This window comes from Chelonia mydas, chromosome 6, assembly GCF_015237465.2.
Source record: "Chelonia mydas isolate rCheMyd1 chromosome 6, rCheMyd1.pri.v2, whole genome shotgun sequence".
Lineage (NCBI taxonomy): Eukaryota > Metazoa > Chordata > Testudines > Cheloniidae > Chelonia > Chelonia mydas.
This window is the reverse complement of record NC_051246.2, coordinates 60,943,906-60,964,551: the sequence shown is the minus strand read 5'-3', so window position 1 is coordinate 60,964,551 and position 20,646 is coordinate 60,943,906. Positions and strand designations below refer to the sequence as shown.

General features: G+C 44.5%; 1 protein-coding gene across 8 annotated transcripts in view; it reads left to right on the top strand.

Moving 5' to 3' along the window:
• The window catches only part of AMBRA1 (autophagy and beclin 1 regulator 1), a 194,580-nt gene that overhangs the window by 155,586 nt on the left and 18,348 nt on the right, over window positions 1-20,646 (top strand). The window lies entirely within an intron of this gene.

Below are 20,646 nucleotides of genomic sequence, written 5' to 3'. Positions count from 1 at the left end.
AATTGTGGGAAAGTATTGGAGGACTATCAGTACTTAAGTGATTTAGCCTGTGTCCACGCTGTAATGTAGGCAGGTTACTAGCCTGAGTGAAAAGCTATATCCTCAGCTGTGTCAGCTACCCCAAATTGAAAGCACCACCAAATTCAGATGAGAGGGTTTTGTGTGTGGATGGGAGGGGAGCTAGGGGCACTGCTCAAGTTAACTCTGCCTCAGGGGCTGGCCCCTCTAGGTTAGGAGTTCCTGTGATCCCAAACATTTTGCAAGTGGAAATTGGACTAAATTGTTTTTAAATTGACAATGGAAGCGCATGTTTCCTGAGAGCTCCATACTGTGCTCTGAGACCTAGTCATTGTGGACACAGCAGCATCTCAAGGTATGTCTACGCTGCAATTAAAAACCCGCAGCTGGCCCATGTCAGCTGACTCGGGCTCAGGTGAAGGGACTGTTTAATTGCAGTGTAGATGTTCAGGGTCAGGCTGGAGCCTGAGTTCTGAGACCCTCCCCCCAGCAGAGTCCCAGAGCCCTGGCTCCAGTCCAAGCCCGAATGTCTGCACCGCAATTAAACAGCCCCTTAGCTGAAGCCCCATGAGCCCAAGTCAGCTGACGGGGGCAAGCCGCTGGTTTTTAATTCCAGTGTAGCTATACCTTCAGTGGCAAAATAGGGATTGGGTTTGAACCAGTGTCTCCCTTCTGACATCATGCTTCCAGAGAACGGATCTGGTGTCAGTTGAAAGATGTCATTTAGAAGGATGAAGCTCTGGCCTCACAGCACTGCTTAGCTCATCTGTGTCACTACCACATGCTGGTTTTGAGGATCCATTTATTTAACATTTTATCCCTGTTTGTCATGTGTGAATGGGTTCCTTCCTTCCTTCTGTCCCCCTGGACATGCTAAAGTACTGACTAACGTGACACTAGTAATTTGCTGCTAGAGAGCTTGGATCGTATGTCTGGATTTCATTGAGGAGGTATATGGACATCTGAGCAGTCTAGTCTGTATAAGGTAAATCAGCCTACCTAAGCAGGCCTGGTTTTATAAAGTTCAACCTCTTGTTTGACAAACTTTTAGGTTTTCTTTAGGTCAAGTACAGTTGATATTAATAAAGTTTAAGACAGCCTTTTGCTTCGGAATAGCCTTTCACCCCATTAGATTATACAGAGCTCTTATTTCCCCAGTTTTTACCAGTAAAAATCCCTTTATAGTTTTAAAAGTGCTAAAAGGATGAAGTATGATTGGAAGTATAAGTAATGTAAAAAGTCCTAAGGCTAATAGGTTTTAAAAAAAAAAACGCTGCTAAATGTGTATCCCATGCCTAAAACTCAAAAGGAAAACAAACCATCTGTATCCTGTAACTCAGGGGTTCTCAACCTTTTTCTTTGAGGCCCCGACAACATGCTATAAAAACTCCACAGCCCACCTGTGTCACAACAACACATATAAAAGCTAGGGCCAGCATTAGAAAGTAGCAAGCAGGGCAGTTGCCCGAGGCCCCATGCCACAGGGACCCTGCAAAGCTACATTTCTTAGGCTTCTGCTTCAGCCCCCAGTGGTGTGGCTCAGAGCCCCAGGCTTCAGCCTCATGCAGTGGGGCTTTGGCTTTCTGCCCTCGGCCCAAGCGAGTCTAATGCTGGCACTGCTTGGCAGACCCCTTGAAATCTGTGCGTGGCCCCCCCAGGAGGCCTCAGACCCCTAGTTGAGAACCACTGCTGTAACTGGTACCCCATAGGAGGGGGCCCAGAATCACATCTGTGCAGTCATCTCCAGAACATCAGTTGCAGTTGGTGACAGAAATGTCAGTAAGTCAGTACTTTTCAAACTACCAAAATGGTTCATCTGGCCAACCTCTCAACCCAGATTGAGCCATGTATCAGGGTGCAGGATTTGTAATCCCCTTATTTGCTCGAAGCCCTCAGGGGAGGTGCCACTAATTGAATCCAACTGAAATCACAACCATAAAAATCCAGGTAAGCAGGGAGGCAAATGTAATCCTCTGGGCCACTGCCCATACCAAAAAGGGCTGCTGCCTGTCCTTCCCCAAGGAAAGAGGAGACCAAGACAACTGCAGGTTGCTGTGTCAGCCAACTGCCTGAGAAAACCCACTTGCCAGTGTAAGGTACCAAGACCAAAAACAACCACACCTGGTCTCCTAAAGTGCAGTTCCTTGACTCTGAAGTTCCCAAAACCAACAAGCCAGAGAGCCAGTCTTTTTCTCTGAATAACCATCTTCTTTTTAAATAATGTTTCTCTTTTTGCAATTTACTTGTGAAAAAGCAAATGCTTATTCTACCTCTAAAATAAATACTACCTGAAATCACTCAGGACACCCCGGGCCATATAAAACGTGGCTGCGTAACACAATCTGCCTCAAGAGGAAAGTTGTTATGGTTGTTAATCATTAGGTATTATAAAAAAAAATTAGTTAACTGCAAAAGTCGTTCAGTAAGTACGCACTTTGAAGGACTCAGTGTATTGCTGCATAGGCTAACAACCAAACTACATCCGTGCCTCCCTAACGGTCCAGGCTTAAGTATGTACAAAAATTAATTGTGTTATGTTAACTCCATAATTTAGGCCTTAATTGTGTTCATCCACAATATTTAATAATTTAGTCAATTGTTAATTTTATTTCATGTTATCAATTTAATTTATTAAATCAAATTCCAATTTTAATTGTGCTATTCAAACATTAGTTTAATAAAATTATTTTCAGTAAAAGATTAAGTTTAAGTAAGCTTTTTATTCATTTATAATAGACCCCATAAATCATAAACTTAATTCTTCTTCCAAAACTGCAGAGGAATCAAAAAATTCTAACCCAGGTTTAAGGTCAAAGATCGAAAAAATAATTTAAAAATATTTCATAGCTATTGTCTCTGTCCTTATATTAAAACCTTTGTATCTCTCATCTGTTTGCTATCTGGTGTATCAACTCATTGGGCCTTTGCGGTAACCTTTTTGCAGTTCTTCAGCCAGTTTTCAGTTCAGGGGGCAGTGTTTGTATCCAAGCTGGTAGAAATATATGTTGAGTAAGATTTGTGTGAGACACCATATCTGATAAGTCATTAAAATCCAAGTATATCACATTTACCTTTCCTTTCATTCACTAATTTTGTAATTCAGTCAAGAAAAGCATTGGTTTGTTTATCTGGCAAGAAATTCTCTCTAACCCCCCAAAATACTGCTTATTGCTCATTCTTCTGTTCCTTTCTGGATATTCAATTAATTATTATTCTGTCTGTTTTATATAGGAGCAGGAGGGGAGGGGGTTAGGCTGAGGAGAGACAGTAATTGCCAAATTAAATTGGCCTTCTCTATTTGAAGATCTATGCTACGTTTGTTTTCTGTGGTCTTCTGGTACCTCTCCAGTTTTATGTAACTTGTCAAAAATAGTTGCACAGAAGTTGCACAGAAGTTCATTTGGTAATTTTCTTAACTATCCTGGAGTGCACATTGTACAACCACCCTATTCTATGTAGGTTCTTATACCATACTCATCACTGTAGTATCTGAGTGTCTTCCAATACTGCATTAAAGCGACATGACTAACATCTGTATCATCCTGTCCCCAGGGAGAGAGGTACATGCAGTGGAATCTCTTGTTTGGGTAGGATTCTGTTTTGTTTAATAGACATGTTGCTATGTATTAATGTTAAAGAAGGCAAGGTCAAAGAAGTGAATAAGAATGGATGTCTGCCCTCTGACCATGAGCAGATTATCCATCAGTGCCACTAAACAGTTTCAGATCCATATTCTGGCCTGAATCCAGATTGTTCTGGATTTAGAATATTAGTTTGTTAGATGAGTTTGTAGCTGGGCTTTGGCTAGTTTCTCTGAGCTTGCTCAGAAATGTGGGGTTTGACACTGATCAGTAGTTGGCTAGAACTGATGTATCCAGGGTGGGTTTCTTTAGTGTTGGACTGTTTATGTATTTGAAGGAGGAAAGAAAGATTCCTTCTGACTGAAAGAGCCAGTGCCTCAGAGGAGTGATGTCCGTTGCACGTGACACTTTCGCAAGCCAGGAAGGGCATAGGTGGGATTCACAGGGCTTGGGACAAGACTTCTTTAGGGTGTTCAGAACTTGTTGGTGAGTGAACGCATTGAACTCTGGGAATGGAGGCATACCGGCAGTCAGTGGGTATAGGTAGAAAGGGTCCATGTTTTTGAGAGAGCTTCCCAAAGGTTTGTGATCTGTTCAGCGATGTAGGATGAGAGTTCTTCCCTGCACTTGGTGCTCTGTTCTAGGCACTCAGGATTGAAAAGGTGGTTTATCTTGCTGGATAGCTCCTGGGGGTGGGATTTGGCAGCTTCAGTGAGGACAGATAAAAATGCTCTCTAGGCCTGTAGTACAGCCTCAGCATAGGCTTGGAGGAATTGTTTCATCCTGTCTGTATCAGCCTTTGTTTACTGCCATCAGCACTTGGGTTTCCACCCCTCTCTCTTCATCCTGTGCAGAGTTTAGAAAACCAAGTAGATCTGTGGAAGTGATGGGAAGGAAGAATACTTTGGGGGTCAACCTGTCAATGGCGGAGGCTAGTGAAAACGATTCACCAGGACCTCAGTTCATCGTTGTTTGGTTGGAGTGCTGTTGTCCTTCAGCAGATGTTTGGAATGTGTTGGAGACCATGAGTCTGCATGATTGAATTGGGATCCTGGGTTTGTCTTGTTGCCTGAGAGCTGGAAGAACTCTGGCTATGGCCTTAATGAGATGATGATCTGTCCCAGACAAAGGCTTGGGTTGCAATGTCCTTAAACTAGACAGGCCAAAGATCAGGTCCAAGGTGTGACCAGCTGTATGGGTGGACAAGAGATGACCTGTGAAAGTCCGACAGAGGCAAATGAGAAAATGAGTTTTTGAGCTTTTGTATCTGTGGCCTTGGTGGGTGTTGAAATCTCCCAGGATGACAACCTCTCTCAAACAGGCTCCATTTTTTCCAAATGTTCTCTTACCCGCCTTTTGTCAAGAACACTTTTTAGAAATTTTCTTGCTCCTAATTGGTTTAAACTTCCCTTGATTTTCTTTTTTGAATGCAGATTTCAAAGAGCAGTTCAGGATCTCAGCCACTTGACTCATCATTTGTTTCATCCTTTTCTTCATTGGTGAATGGACCACCTTTGTTTTTAGTACTTCTTGCTCCCTGATAATTTTAGAAAATCCTTTATTTTCCCCATTTGACAGCACTAACTATTCTGCTTTCGTGCAGCATTCACCTTTTCCCTGCAAGCCTTAACTGACTGTCCTTGTTTGGTTGCTTCCTCCACCATTTGCAGTACAATTTTTTTTATCTTCTGAACTTTGATGCAGTCCGGTATGGAGCCATCTTCCCTGTTCCTTACCTGCTATTTTTTTGACAGGGGGATTGTAGTGGTTTGTCAAAGTATTGTAGTGAGTTGAGGTAGATCCCACAATAGCCAAGGTTGAGTTCCTGCTTCTCTTTTACATTTTGTCTCTTTCAGTTGTTCATAACTTTCAGATATTCTTATGGATTGAAATGTTCCGTGTTTGATCTCAATCCAAATATTAACTTTTATGAAAAGTAATTGGTGGAGCATTTTATTTTCCGTTATTGGAACTGGAAAAAAAGTATGCTACTCCTCCCCCCACTCTCCGTATATTCCAGTTAGATGTTTTTTTACTTAGCTAATTTCAAAGCTGCTGAGACTAGAAATATATCAAACTTGGCTTGGTTTGTGGATTTCTCTGAGACTTCAGTCAAGCCAAGATTTTGATTCTGTAATTGGTGAATGTTTAAGATTGTCAGCTTCATGCATGCTCATTAGAATGCTCTATCTAAAAGCTTTGTTATGCTTTTTAGCCTTAAATGTTCAGAACTTTAGAAGCAACTTCCTTCCAATTGAAGCCATATTCCTCGATTTGTCTTGATTGATTCTCCATAAGATCTACAAAGCAAGCCTACTTTGAACTGATTATACATTAACTGCTGCTAAACCATTGTAAGTGTTTAAAGTAGATTAAACAGTTTTTTTGGCTCTAAAGCCTTATTGCAGTTTAAGATGTTTAATTCCTTAAGGGTTTAAGCAGTTTGAACTGCCCTAAAGATTTTAATCATTTTAAGTAGTTTAAGCCACTATAAAACCTGACAGGACATAAACATAAGGGATCAAAGCAGCTTGAGCAGTGATAGTCTTAAGTCCATGATCCAGTTGAAGCTGCACTAAGTCCTTGGAGTGGTTTAAGCATTTTATTCTTCTTATGAAGCCTGGTTGAAGGACCTCAAACCAAAGAGGTCTAGTTCAAGGAACTTACAAACTCCACAATGCAGATAGCTCCAATGGAGAGAATTTGTCAGTGGAGCTTATAAACTCCCTACCTTGAATAGCTTCACTTTTGTGTAGGGGAGGTTTGGGGGTTGGTCTGCAGGAATTAAACGAAAAAAGTTCCTCAGCATTAGTGTATTGTTAAGGATGAGGAATCAGAAAATTCAGGAAATTCCCAAAGTAAAGACTACTTCTGCTGTGTTTCCTCAGCCCCATTCCCTGTAGGTGATATGTTCTGTTCTGTGCTTTTCTGGTGCATGTAAACAAAGAGTAATAGATTCATGGTATTAAACTAACCATAAACATTCATGATGTGCAAGAGCCCTGTCATTATTGGAATAACCTTAACTTTGGAATTTCCTGTCTTGATTTCCTCAACTCTCACTGTTGCATTTAATTAAGGCTTCGGGGTATCACTCAAACTGGGGTGTAGTTTTTCTGTGACTGGCAGTCTAGTGACAGCATGTCTGAGGCAGGAATCCAAATTCAGGACACAGAAGGGTCCCTTGTCATCTCTGGGGGGCCTGGAATACTTCCTTCTGTCTGATGCTCAGAATAGCATGGATGAGCTATGGAGGGAGCTACACCTAACCCTCTTCACTGTAAGGAGAGTTACCACAAGCAAAAGAAGATGGTGAGGGCATCGTGGCTCTCCATGAGAGAGCGAATCCTCTGCCCTTGTTCTCAGCATAGAGGAAAGTACGGTTCTGCTCTGTAGCTTCTCTGTCGCACAGGCTGTGCATGAGGCACTCTCCCAGTCACAGCACTCCTAGTCATGCTCCAAGACAGCCTTGCTGCTACTCTTGCATGCTAAACTCCCCGCTTTGGCTGTCACTAAACCAGTGATGAATCTCCATTTTCAGTAATTGCTGGGAACCCGAGAGGAGTTTGGTTCTTAATTTAGATTCTTCATCCCAGGAAGTGCAGAGATGAATTCCGCTTGCAGTCCATTTCCTCTCACAGTATACCTTTCATGCCAATCATAAGACAGTACACCTATCATATGTTGCCTATGGGAGATTAAGGCTGCAAAAAGATGTTGGGGCCTGTAAACCTCCTGAGTCTTAGTCACAGTAACCTTGTAAACCAGCTGGAACCATTCCACTTGTATGTCTTGCCTGAGTGTTGGTGTCTTGTGTGTGATTTCCAAGTCTGTCTCTTTAATGAGATCTCTCCTATAGCCTGGCTGGCAGATACAACATCCTAGCTAAAGAAGAGTGGCCCTGGAAAAGAGACTGACTGAGGTGTGTCTTTGTTGACAAAGCTGGCTTCTTTCTCCATGGCTGCAAGCCAGTGGGTAAGAGCCAGTTTGGATGCCTAGTGGTGGGCAGAATACCATGCCTACTATAAGACAGGAAAATGTCACCAGCCATCCATGTCTCCAGATTTATAATGCTGACCTTAGTCAAGTAGTTTTGAACAGAGTCCACTCCAATCCACTTATTTTCTTAGCTGGTATGTTTGTGCAGTCAGTTACTACTGGGTCAATAGTGTTATGAGTTGGCCTCTTCCCTAAAGCAGGCATGGGGCTACTGGCTGCACTGGGGTCTGCGTTCCTGCTATCCAACCACATAGTGATCAGACTGGAATTTCTGCACTTCAGGGAGAGCAGCAGGATGCCCTTTTCTGCACCACACCAAGCTGCACCAACTTGTTGAGTTTTTGGGGGTGTGGGGTTTGGAGGAAAAGGAGCTGCTGGCAGTGTAGGAGCTTGCACAGTAACCAAGTGCTCCTGCTACCCAGTCAGCCGAAAGGTGGCCTTCCCCTAGCAATCTTAATTGGGGTGAGCAAGTAAACTTCAGAGCTAGCACGGTCACTTAAATACAAATGTATTTTAAATCTCAAACTAAAAACTCTCTCTCCACATGAGTTACCTCGTTAGAAATCCTCTTATGTTGCCTCCAAAATTCATACCCACGTTAGCCATGTGGGCTCCACCACAGGGACTTGTACCAAAAATATATCCATATTAGGGCTGTCAAGCGATTAAAAAAAAATTAAGTGATTAATCGCACTGTTAAGCAATAATAGAATACCATTTATTTAAATATTTTGGACGTTTTCTACATTTTAAAATATATTGATTCAATTACAACACAGAATACAAAGTGTACAGTGCTCTCTTTATATTTATTTTTGATTACGAGTATTTGCACTGTAAAAAGAAAGAAATAGTATTTTTCAGTTCACCTAATACAAGTACTGTAGTGCAATCTCTTTATCATGAAAGTTGAACTTATCAAAGTAGAATTATGTAGAAAAAATGCATTCAAAAATAAAACAGCATCACATTTTAGAGCAGAGGTGGGCAAAACTACAGGCCACATCGGGGCCGCGGAACCTCCTGCCCGGCCCCTGAGCTCCCGGCCGGGGAGGCTAGCCCCCGGCCCCTCCCCTGCTGTTTCTCCTCCCCCGCAGCCTTAGCGCGCCACTGGCGCAATGCTCTGGGCATCCGGGCAGCCCAGTTGCAGAGCCGCGGCCTGACCCGGTGCTCTGAGTGGCATGGTAAGGGGGCAGGGAGCAAGGGGGGTTGGACAGAGGATAGGGGAGTTTGGGGGTGTGGTCAGGGAGCGGGGGTGTGGATAGGGGTCGGGGTGGTCAGAGGGCGGGGAACAGGGGGTGTGGTCAGGGGGCGGGAGTCTCGGAGGTGCAGTCAGAAATGAGAGGGGGGGTTGGATGGGGCAGCAAGGGGCAGTCAGGGGTGGGAGGGCCTGGGGTGGTCAGGGGACAGGGAATAGGGGGCGTTGGATGGGGCAGGAGTCCTGGGGGAGCTGTTGGGGGGCGAGAAGCGGGGGGGGTCGGATAGGAGGCGGGGGCCAGGCCAGACACAGCCTCCCCTTACTGGCCCTCCATACAATTTTGGAAACCCGATGTGGCCCTCAGGCCAAAAATTTGCCCCCCTCTGTTTTACAGCCTGCAAGTTCAGTCAGTCCTACTTCTTGTTCAGCCAATCATGCAAACAAGTTTATTTACATTTGCAGGAGATAATGCTGCCTGCTTCTTGTTTACAGTGTCATCTGAAAATGAGAACAGGTGTTCTCATAGCACTGTTGTAGCTGGCATAGCAAGATATTTATGTGCGAGATGCGCTGAAGATTCATATGTCCCTTCGTGCTTCAACCACCATTTCAGTGGACATGCCATTATCTGAGTCAGATGCCACCAGGAGACGGTTGATTTTCCTTTTTGGTGATTCATGTTCTGTAGTTTCCACATAAGAGTGCTGCTCTTTTAAGACTTCTGAAAACATGCTCCACACCTCATCCTTCTAGGATTTTGGAAGGCACTTCAGATTCTTAAACCTTGGGTCAAGTGCTGTAGCTATCTTTAGAAATCTCACGTTGGTACCTTCTTTGCGTTTTTTCAAATCCGCAGTGAAAGTGTTCTTAAAATGAATAATGTGCTGGGTCATATTTTGAGATTGCTATAACATGAAATATATGGCAGAATGTGGGTAAAACAGAGCAGGGGTCATACAATTCTCCCCTGACAAATTCAGTCACAAATTTAATTAACACATTATTTTTTAACAAGCGTCATCAGCATGGAAGCATGTCCTCTGGAATGGTGGCCAAAGCATGAAGGGGCATACAGATGTTTAGCATATCTGGCATGTAAAGACCTTGCAGTGCCAGCTACAAAAGTGCCATGCAAATGCCTGTTCTCACTTTCTGGTGACATTGTAAATAAGAAGAGGGCAGCATTATCTACTGTAAATGTAAACAAACTTGTTTGTCTTCGCGATTGGCTGAAGAAGAAGTAGGACTGAGTGGACTTGTAGGCTCTGAAGTTTTTCATTGTTTTATTTTTGAGTGCAGTTATGTAACAAAAAAAAAATCTACATTTGTAAATTGCATTTTGGCGACAAAGAGATTGCACTACAGTATTTTTATGAGGGGAATTGAAAAATACTATTTCTTTTGTTTATCATTTGTACAGTGCAAATATTTATAATAAAAATAATATACACTTTGATTTCAATTACAACACAGAATGCAATATATATGAAAATGTAGAAAAACATCCAAAATATTTAACAAATTTCAGTAGCCCTATTGTATTGTTTAACAGTGAGATTAAAACTGCGATTAATCACGATTAATTTTTTTAATCCCGCAGTTAATTTTTTTGAGTTAATCGCTTGAGTTAACTGCGATTAATCAACAGCTCTAATCCATATCAGTGATTCCTACGTCTGAACTGGTATATCTTCCCCTGATTGGAGGCAATTACTGCCCAGCACATCCGCCCCAGGAATCCCAGTTCCTGATTCCCTCCAGGTCTGCATCACAGCCAATTTCCCATAAAAAGGGCTATACTGGGTCAGACCCATGGTTCATCTAACCCCGCATGGTGTCTTCCGGCAGTGGCCAATGCCACCTGCTTCCGAGGGAATGAACGGAACAGGATGACCATCAAGTGATCCTTCCCCTGTCATCCAGTTCCAGCATCTGGCAGTCAAAAGCTTCAGGACACCCAGGGCATGGCTGATAGCCATTGATGGACTGATCATCATGAATTTATCTAGTTCTTTTTTTAATCCAGTTTTACTTTTGGCTATTGCAGCATCCCCTGTCAATGAGTTCCACAGGTTGATTGTGCATTATGTGAAGCAGTACCTTCTTTTGTTTGTTTTAAATCTGTTGCCTGTTAATTTCACTGGGTGACCCCTGGTTCTTGTGTTATCTGAAGAGGTAAAAAACACTCTCATATTCACTTTCTCTACACCAGCCATGATTATATAATCCTCTATCCTATCCGCCTTTAGTCATCCCTTTTCCAAGATGAAAAGTCCCAGGCTTTTTAATCTCTCCTCATAAAGGAAACTGTTTCAGCCACTTCATCATTTTTTTTTTTTTTTTTTTTTTGCTGCCTTTCTATGCTCCTTTCCATTTCTTAATATATCTTTTTTGAAATGGGGCAACCGGAACTGCACACAGTATTCAAGGTGTGGGTGTACCAGGGATATTTCTTGACTTATTATATGTCCCTTTCCTAGTGGTTCCTAACATTCTGTTAGCTTCATGGATCAGCGTTCATGTCACTGTCCCTGGCAGTGCCCAGCTTGGGCTGGGGAAGCTAATGATCCAACCAGTGGACCAAATTCGTTGATGGATCCTGGTCATGTGCCACCTGAGGTACATTGTGCATATGCTAAGAAGAAGAAGGCTGCTGCTGCACATTGAGCAGATGTTTTCAGAGAACTATCTATGACTTCAAGATCTTTCTTGAGTGATAACAGCTAATTTAGATCCCATCATTTTGGGTGTATAGTTGGGATTATTTTTTCCAATGTGCATTATTTTGCATTTATCAACATGGAATTTCATCTGCCATTTTGTTGCCCAGTCACCCAGTTTTGTGAGATGCCATTGTAGCTCTTCACAGTCTGCTATGAACTTAATTAATTTTGTATCATCTGCAAACTTTGCCGCCTCACTTTTTATACCCTTTCCCAGGTCCCAGTACAGATCCCTGGGGGACAGCACTATTTACCTCTCTCCATTCCTACCTATTGTTTTTTGTCTTTTAACTGATCCATGAGAGGACCTTACTTCTTATCCCATGACTGCTTACTTTGCTTAAGACCCTTTGGTGAAGCATCTTGAATTTCTCTCTTTCTCTGCACATGATCCATCTCCTGCACAGGGAATTAAATTGTATTGAAATCAGGACTATAAATGCTAGTGTTTCCCTATCTGGGCAGCTGCTGAGAGATCCAAACCTCTCAAGTACATAAGGCTGTACTGTCCAGCTATTCATGGGAACAAGCACTATGATTACTACACTGAAAATAGGTCCCTTACTCATTCTCTCCGTAGGCAGGAGATAAAAGCTGATTGTGTGGAGTACAGCTGGGATCTGGGGGGAACTTTATGTGAGGTACCAGCGAGGCAGGTTCTGGTGTTTCAGCCTTTCCAAACAAGAACAACAAAATCCTGATTGATTGGTGCAGTTTCACTTGGTTGTTCATTCCCTCACCCGAGCAGGAAGGCAGCAGAGTTGCTGGCATTTTCACAGGAAGAGGGGAGAAGGTATTTTTTGTCATGGAAAATGCAAACTGTTTAATATATTACCCTAAAATTTACAAAATGACCCACAATGATGATGAAATTGAATTGATGATGGATTTATGAAACTGGCTTAAAAATTGATATTCTTATAGCAAGAGAGGAGCTTTTGCAGTGTGAAAGCCAGATGTTTCACCCAGCCCTGTTCTACATGGTTTGGGTCTGCCACTGGTTCACCTCATGTTGGGTCTTTTCAGATCTCACAAGCCAAGTAGCTTCAGGCTAGGTTGGTATTTAGATGATGAGACCTCCTAAAGGCTGCAGGAAGTGGTAATGATGGCCCTGAATCAACTGAACTCAGTGTCCCAGCTCTGTTCCACGGAGTACTGTATTATGGTTGTTCTGGGTTTTAGTAAGGTGTGAGGTTATCCCTGACCATTGCTTGTATTTCACTTTAACTTCAAGGTGTTTGGGATGGTTTGAAATGAAAGACATATAAGCATTATCTTGATAAGCATTATTTCCAGGTCCCATAAGCTAAGCTGTTAGAAACATGATCCCCCTGGCCAGGCATGCTCAGCCCATTGCAAGATGAAGGCTTCTTCATAACGGCTCCTGCCATCAAGCTGATTGGCTTTACTGCACCTGGCAAGGCTTTAGCATTGTTGGCGTCGTCCTGCTTCCCTACTGAGTTCCATCTATGGGTACATGCCTGCTGGAGGTTTTCATCCCTGATGGCCTCACTATGGGATTGATGTTGGACTTGCCCTGGGGCAGCTCTCTTGTTAAATTCCTTTTAAGCCAATGAGCTGAATCTCTTTAGTTTAATGAAGAGATGGTTATGGGGAGGCTTGATCGTAGTCTGTAAGTACCTGCATGGGGAACAAGTATCATAGAATCATAGAATATCAGGGTTGGAAGGGACCTCAGGAGGTCATCTAGTCCAACCCCCTGCTCAAAGCAGGATCAATCCCCAACTAAATCATCCCAGCCAGGGCTTTGTCAAGCCTGACCTTAAAAATATCTAAGGAAGGAGATTCCACCACCTCCCTTGGTAACGCATTCCAGTGTTTCACCACCCTCCTAGTGAAAAAGTTTTTCCTAATATCCAACCTAAACCTCCCCCACTGCAACTTGAGACCATTACTCCTCGTTCTGTCATCAGCTACCACTGAGAACAGTCTAGATCCATCCTCTTTGGAACCCCCTTTCAGGTAGTTGAAAGCAGCTATCAAATCCCCCCTCATTCTTCTCTTCCACAGACTAAACAATCCCAGTTCCCTCAGCCTCTCCTCATAAGTCATGTGTTCCAGTCCCCTAATCATTTTTGTTGCCCTCCGCTGGACTCTTTCCAATTTTTCCACATCCTTCTTGTAGTGTGGGGCCCCAAACTGGACACAGTACTCCAGATGAGGCCTCACCAATGTCGAATAGAGGGGAACAATCACGTCCCTCGATCTGCTAGCAATGCCCCTACGTATACATCCCAAAATGCCATTGGCCTTCTTGGCAACAAGGGCACACTGCTGACTCATATCCAGCTTCTCGTCCACTGTAACCCCTAGGTCCTTTTCTACAGAACTGCTGCCTAGCCACTCAGTCCCTAGTCTGTAGCGGTGCATTGGATTCTTCCGTCCTAAGTGCAGGACTCTGCACTTGTCCTTGTTGAACCTCATCAGATTTCTTTTGGCCCAATCCTCTAATTTGTCTAGGCCCTCTGTATCCTATCCCTACCTTCCAGCGTATCTACCTCTACCTCTCCTCTCAGTTTAGTGTCATCTGCAAACTTGCTGAGGGTGCAATCCACACCATCCTCCAGATCATTTATGAAGATATTGAACAAAACTGGCCCCAGGACTGACCCTTGGGGCACTCCACTTGATACCGGCTGCCAACTAGACATGGAGCCATTGATCACTACCCATTGAGCCTGACAATCTAGCCAACTTTCTACCCACCTTATAGTCCATTCATCCAGCCCATACTTCTTTAACTTGCTGGCAAGAATACTGTGGGAGACCATGTCAAAAGCTTTGCTAAAGTCAAGGAACAACACGTCCACTGCTTTCCCCTCATCCACAGAGCCAGTGATCTCATCATAGAAGGCAATTAGATTAGTCAGGCATGACTTGCCCTTGGTGAATCCATGCTGACTGTTCCTGATCACTTTCCTCTCCTCTAAGGGCTTCAAAATGGATTCCTTGAGGACCTGCTCCATGATTTTTCCAGGGACTGAGGTGAGGCTGACTGGCCTGTAGTTCCCAGGATCCTCCTCCTTCCGTTTTTTAAAGATGGGCACTACATTAGCCTTTTTCCAGTCGTCCGGGACTTCCCCCGATCGCCATGAGTTTTCAAAGATAATGGCCAATGGCTCTGCAATCACATCCGCCAACTCCTTTAGCACTCTCGGATGCAGCGCATCCAGCCCCATGGACTTGTGCTCGTCCAGCTTTTCTAAATAGTCCCGAACCACTTCTTTCTCGACAGAGGGCTGGTCACCTCCTCCCCATTCTGTGCTGCCCAGTGCAGTAGTCTGGGAGCTGACCTTGTTCATGAAGACAGAGGCAAAAAAAGCATTGAGTACATTAGCTTTTTCCACATCCTCTGTCACTAGGTTGCCTCCCTCATTCAGTAAGGGGCCCACACTTTCCTTGACTTCCTTCTTGTTGCTAACATACCTGAAGAAACCCTTCTTGTTACTCTTAATATCTCTTGCTAGCTGCAACTCCAGGTGTGATTTGGCCTTCCTGATTTCACTCCTGCATGCCCGAGCAAAAATTTTATACTCTTCCCTGGTCATTTGTTCAATCTTCCACTTCTTGTAAGCTTCTTTTTTGTGTTCAAGATCAGCAAGGATTTCACTGTTAAGCTGAGCTGGTCGCCTGCCATATTTACTATTCTTTCTACACATCGGGATGGTTTGTCCCTGTAACCTCAATAAGGATTCTTTAAAATACAGCCAGCTCTCCTGGACTCCTTTCCCCCTCATGTTATTCTCCCAGAGGATCCTGCCCATCAGTTCCCTGAGGGAGTCAAGTCTGCTTTTCTGAAGTCCAGGGTCCGTATTCTGCTGCTCTCCTTTCTTCCCTGTGTCAGGATCCTGAACTCGACCATCTCATGGTCACTGCCTCCCAGGTTCCCATCCACTTTAGCTTCCCCTACTAATTCTTACCGGTTTGTGAGCAGCAGGTCAAGAAGAGCTCTGCCCCTAGTTGGTTCCTCCAGCACTTGCACCAGGAAATTGTCCCCTACCCTTTCCAAAAACTTCCCGGATTGTCTGTGCACCGCTGTATTGCTCTCCCAGCAGATATCAGGGTGATTGAAGTCTCCCATGAGAACCAGGGCCTGTGATCTAGTAACTTTTGTGAGTTGCCGGAAGAAAGCCTCGTCCACCTCATCCCCCTGGTCCGGTGGTCTATAGCAGACTCCCATCACGACATCACCCTTGTTGCTCACACTTCTAAACTTAAACCAGAGAGACTCAGGTTTTTCTGCAGTTTCATACTTGAGCTCTGAGCAGTCATACTGCTCCCTTACATACAGTGCAACTCCCCCACCTTTTCTGCCCTGTCTGTCCTTCCTGAACAGTTTATATCCATCCATGACAGTACTCCAGTCATGTGAGTTATCCCACCAAGTCTCTGTTATTCCAATCACATCATAATTCCTTGACTGTGCCAGGACTTCCAGTTCTCCCTGCTTGTTTCCCAGGCTTCTTGCATTTGTGTATAGGCACTTGAGATAACTCGCTGATCGTCCCTCTTTCTCAGTATGATAATGTACTCTTCAGTCTAGCAGATAAATGTATAACATCATCCAATGGCTGGAAGTCGAAGCTAGATAAATTCATACTGGAAATAAGGTGCACATTTTTAACAGTGAGGACAGTTAACCACTGGAACAATTTACTGAGGGTCATGGTGGATTCTCCATCACTGGACATTTTTAAATCCAGATTGGATATTTTTTTAAAAGCTTCCAAAAGCTCTGCTCTAGATACTATTTTGGGGAAGTTCCATGGCCTTTGCTATACAGCTCAGACTAGATTATCACAATGGTCCCTTCTGGCCTAGGAAACTACAAATGGGGAGTGTTCAGTTTTCCCCTTATGGATGGCAAAATCAATCAAGCGTTTCTGTGAGACAGGAGCACCAGTTTCTTCTCTGCCACAGGGCTCACATGCAGCGTAGGTAGTGCTCCCAGACTGAGGGGCAAGACTGCTTAGGTTGTTTCTGCCTGTTTTTTGAAGGACCCACTCCCAGCCCTTGTTCAGCTGTACAACACAACATGGGACTCTGTGCCCCTCAGACTCTCCAAGCACATCAGTAGTTTAAGCTGGATAAACTGCTCACTGAGCAGATATCCTGTTGGGGCAGCCTGTCTGATACTAGCTCTGCATTCAGCAAAGCTAATGGGGATTTCCAGGGAGGGTTCGAGGAGCTTGTTTGACAGCCATAAAAAGGAAGAAAAATAAGAACCTAGCAGCAGCAGCATGGAGAATTGCAATTTCTCACTCTGAGGCCCTGGGCAGTGAATGCCCTCCTTACTGCAGCTGCATCCAAGAGACATCCGGTGCTGTGCCAAGGAAAGATGCCACCTCAAGCCTCAGAAGATGTTGTTTCCAGCATTTCTGTGTCTAGAGCTTGCTAGGACAAAAGTTAAGTGTTCCCCCTTCCAGTACTAGTTCTGCATCTCTCAACTGAATAGTCAGACTTTGATGACGTCCACTGGAACTGGGAAACCCATTGTGAAAGACTGACTGAATGTTTCAAGTTAACAATATTCTGTAATGCAAGATGTAAAAATGAAGTTTAAGGCCTTATCTACACAAGAAAGTTGCACTGTTTTTTTTAAAACTGATTTAGTTAAACCAGTGCAAACCCCTGTGTAGACAATCTGATGTTGGTTCAAGACTGGCTTATTCTGGTTTATCTTAAACCATTTCTTAAATTGTCATAAGCAAAAACAAAATAAACTTGGTTTAAACCAAACAAAATGCCCACCCAGGGGGTTGTGCTAGTTTGACTAAACTGGTTTAAAAATCACACTGTATTTAACCAGAGGAAGTTTCTCATGTAGACAAAGACTTAATAATAGGAGCCCTCAGTATAGCAGCATCTCTGTGGTTACATCTTTGGGTATGGCTACACTGCATGGTTAACCTGTTTTTTAGCTCCCCACACTCTCCTCTCATTCCCCTACCCATGCACACAGAAAAACCTCTGATGCAGGCCCAAAGATGCTTTCATTCTAGGTTATCTTACTCGCTTGGGATGGGAGTTAAAACCCAGGCTTTTCTTCAACTCTGGTTTGAACTCACCTGCTTTGTGGCTAAATCACTCAAGTGCTGACAGTCGTCTAGTACCCTTCCTGTATTCCCCTCAAAGGACAGACCAATTCTCCCATAATTTTATGGGAAAGAATTCTAGAGCATCTCCTCAAAAAGTCATGAGATATACCCCTAGACATGTACGAGCTAGTGCAGAATGAGTGAGGACACAAGAACGCTGGTAGGGCTTTACTGTGGGGATGCTCACACCCGGGCTAGGCTAATCTGGGTGCCAATCACCTGGGTTAACTGTGCAGTGAGACATAGCCTAAGATGGTACGGGAAGACAGGCAGCCCTTTTGTGTGAGAATGATAGTGCCCACATTTATGCCATTTTCCTGTACCTGAACCAGGATATCTGAGATTCCCACAAAGATCCCAGTGTGCTTTTCCCTGTCTGAGATCTGGAGACACCTTGGGCTCGAAACTGAGTCCACAAAGGCTGGAGGATTATTTTGTTGTTTTTTCAATAATCTACTACCACACTTTTCATAGCACGTTAGAGGAAGAGCAGTCAGTCCCTGCCCTGATGAGTGTGTACAGGCAAAGAGAGAGGGTAGGGAAGGGCATGTCAAGGGATGGAATAAAGATTGTGTCAGATGACTCCAGCACCCTGACACTTCAAAAAAACTTGGGGTGAGGAGGGGTAGCTAGCCTGGGGAGGGCAAAAGGAGGACAGTTGGGATGCTTGGCACATGGGCTTAGAGTGGGTGGATGGCACTCGCCAGTCTCCTGGCCTCCCGTTGAGTGCTCTGAATGAAAATTTGGCAACCGGGTCAGAGCAGGTCCTGAGTGAAGAGGGAAAAAAGGCATTCCACTTCCACAGTTAATGAAATCAAACATACTCTGCTTTGTGCTGTCTGTCAGAATTCCCAGAGCCAGTGGTGGAGGTATGCAGCTGATGCTTCCAACAGGCTCCTCTCCCACGGGAATGAAAGCCAAAGGCCGCAGCCCTCTGGCAGTTAATGAGTGGTTAATAGGAGCATGGCAGAGGGAGCTTAGTTGATAAATGCTACCATTTAAGACCTCCATGTGAAGTAATGTATTAAATGGCTTTTGATTTCCCTGTCCAGGGAAAGAGGCAAGCTGACAGCGTAGAGTTAGAATGGACCTTCCCATCCAACAAATGGGGAGCAGGAAGAGAGAGCAGCAGCAAGAGCTCCGCCTAAAGGGGTGGCAGTGGGGGTGAGAGTTGTAATCCTGTTTTCTCCAAAATGTGCAGGGCACGCAACCTGGCTATATTGTTGCTCTGATAGCAGCAAGCTGGATTAGACTCCCAGGAAGGGAGCATGCAGAGGGCAGGGAGCCACATTCCCTGTGCAGCATGGAAACTGAACAGCTGATGTGGGGAGTGGAGCATTTCACCATCCCAGAACCTGCACTAGGGGCAACACTGAAATCTTAGATCTCCAGTTGTTTGGGGATGATTACGGCAGTTGGCATGCATCCCTAATGAAGAGTAGGAGCAGCATGGACGGCTGTGGGGACTGTGTGCTCTTGGGGCCAGAGTGAGCTTCGGAGGACAGGGTGGGAGTTTGGGCTCAGCACAGCTCTGGCCAGTAGTCTCAAATGCCAAAGCAGCTAGGCACTTTCAGGAGGATTTCACTGCTAGATCTGAACAGCTTTCATTCCCAGGGAATGCCGCTGCCCTGTAGGCTTAGTTGTCAAGTTTTGCTGTCTCAGTGTATCAGGCAGAGCACTGGGGAGGATTGGTGAGTTTCTAGTGATGGGTTGCCATCTGTCAATAAATTCTGAAGAGTTTGTAAATAGTTGTCTCGTTGGCAGCTGCTTTCACATGGTTATAATGCTGTAGGACTAGCTCAGTGAAAAATGTGATGACAGATCACGTTCTGCAGACTCTGTGCATGGTTGCGTTGACCTGTTTTCTTCTCTTTGGCTTTTGCATTTACTCTGAACTGGAGCCACTCATGTTGTGCTGGTCCTGGTCCTCCAACATGCACAGCTCTGCCAATACTTCTCAATCTTCCCCTGCAGCCATCCTGCTGATACACCTCACTCCTGACCCACAGCCCCCCTCACTAATCCAGTACTGGGCCACTGATATCACAATTGCTCTGTCACTGCATTTGAGAACTAATTGGTTATACACCATTTATCCTGGGTCTCTCCCTGACTAGACTTTCCCATGGCCTGGACAAACATCTGCTCTGGACTAGATTGAGACTGTTTCTGATGTGATCTGTATTAGATGTGAACCCAGGTCTGTAGATTTAATCCTGTTTCTTTCCCCTCTCTCAGACCCCTAGTGTTAACAAGTTGGATTCTCCTGCTGTGCAGTGATCATCTCCTATGTGCTTTACGGTATCCTGGCACCTCCTGGCCCTTTGCTTCATGTGTCACCATATCTTTGTATTTGCATTGCCTGTCCCTTTAAGAAGCCCTTCTGCCCTTACTCGGCTCACCACGCTCCACACACTCTCCCATGCAACTTGCTGACCGAGCTTGGATCTCAGAGCTCTGGAGAGCAGTGCATTTTCCGGCTCTGTGCTTCCCTTCATGGGATGTGGGAGGCTCAGCTGCTCCCTGCTTCTACAGCACGTATTATAGGGTGATTGGAACACGTGTGCATTCGTATCTTTTGAGACATTTTTCTCACTTTGTACTCGGTGTCTGCAGGACAGGAGCAGCACCTGAGGCCTCTTCCCTAAGTCTGCTAACTGGACTAACAATCGCAGCATTTTGTGACTTTCCTAGACTTATTGGGCTTTCAGCAACCAAGCAGTGTGATTGCTGAAATCCCTGGAAGGCACCAGTGCTGTACACTGCATGCCAAGGCTCCAGAAAAAGGACCCACTTGCTCTGCTCCAGACCATGAGTGACTAGTGGAGCAGCGTGGATGATACACATGTGCATCTCTCCCTGCATCCTCTTGTGCCCCTTAACAGAAGTTAGATATGACAAAGTCCTATTAGGTCCTGTCTAGTCTGTATCAAACCTATTCTGTGGGTAGGGCCAAGTTACATTTGTGGTCTAACAACCTGAGCTACATCCATCCTTATTCCGTAGAA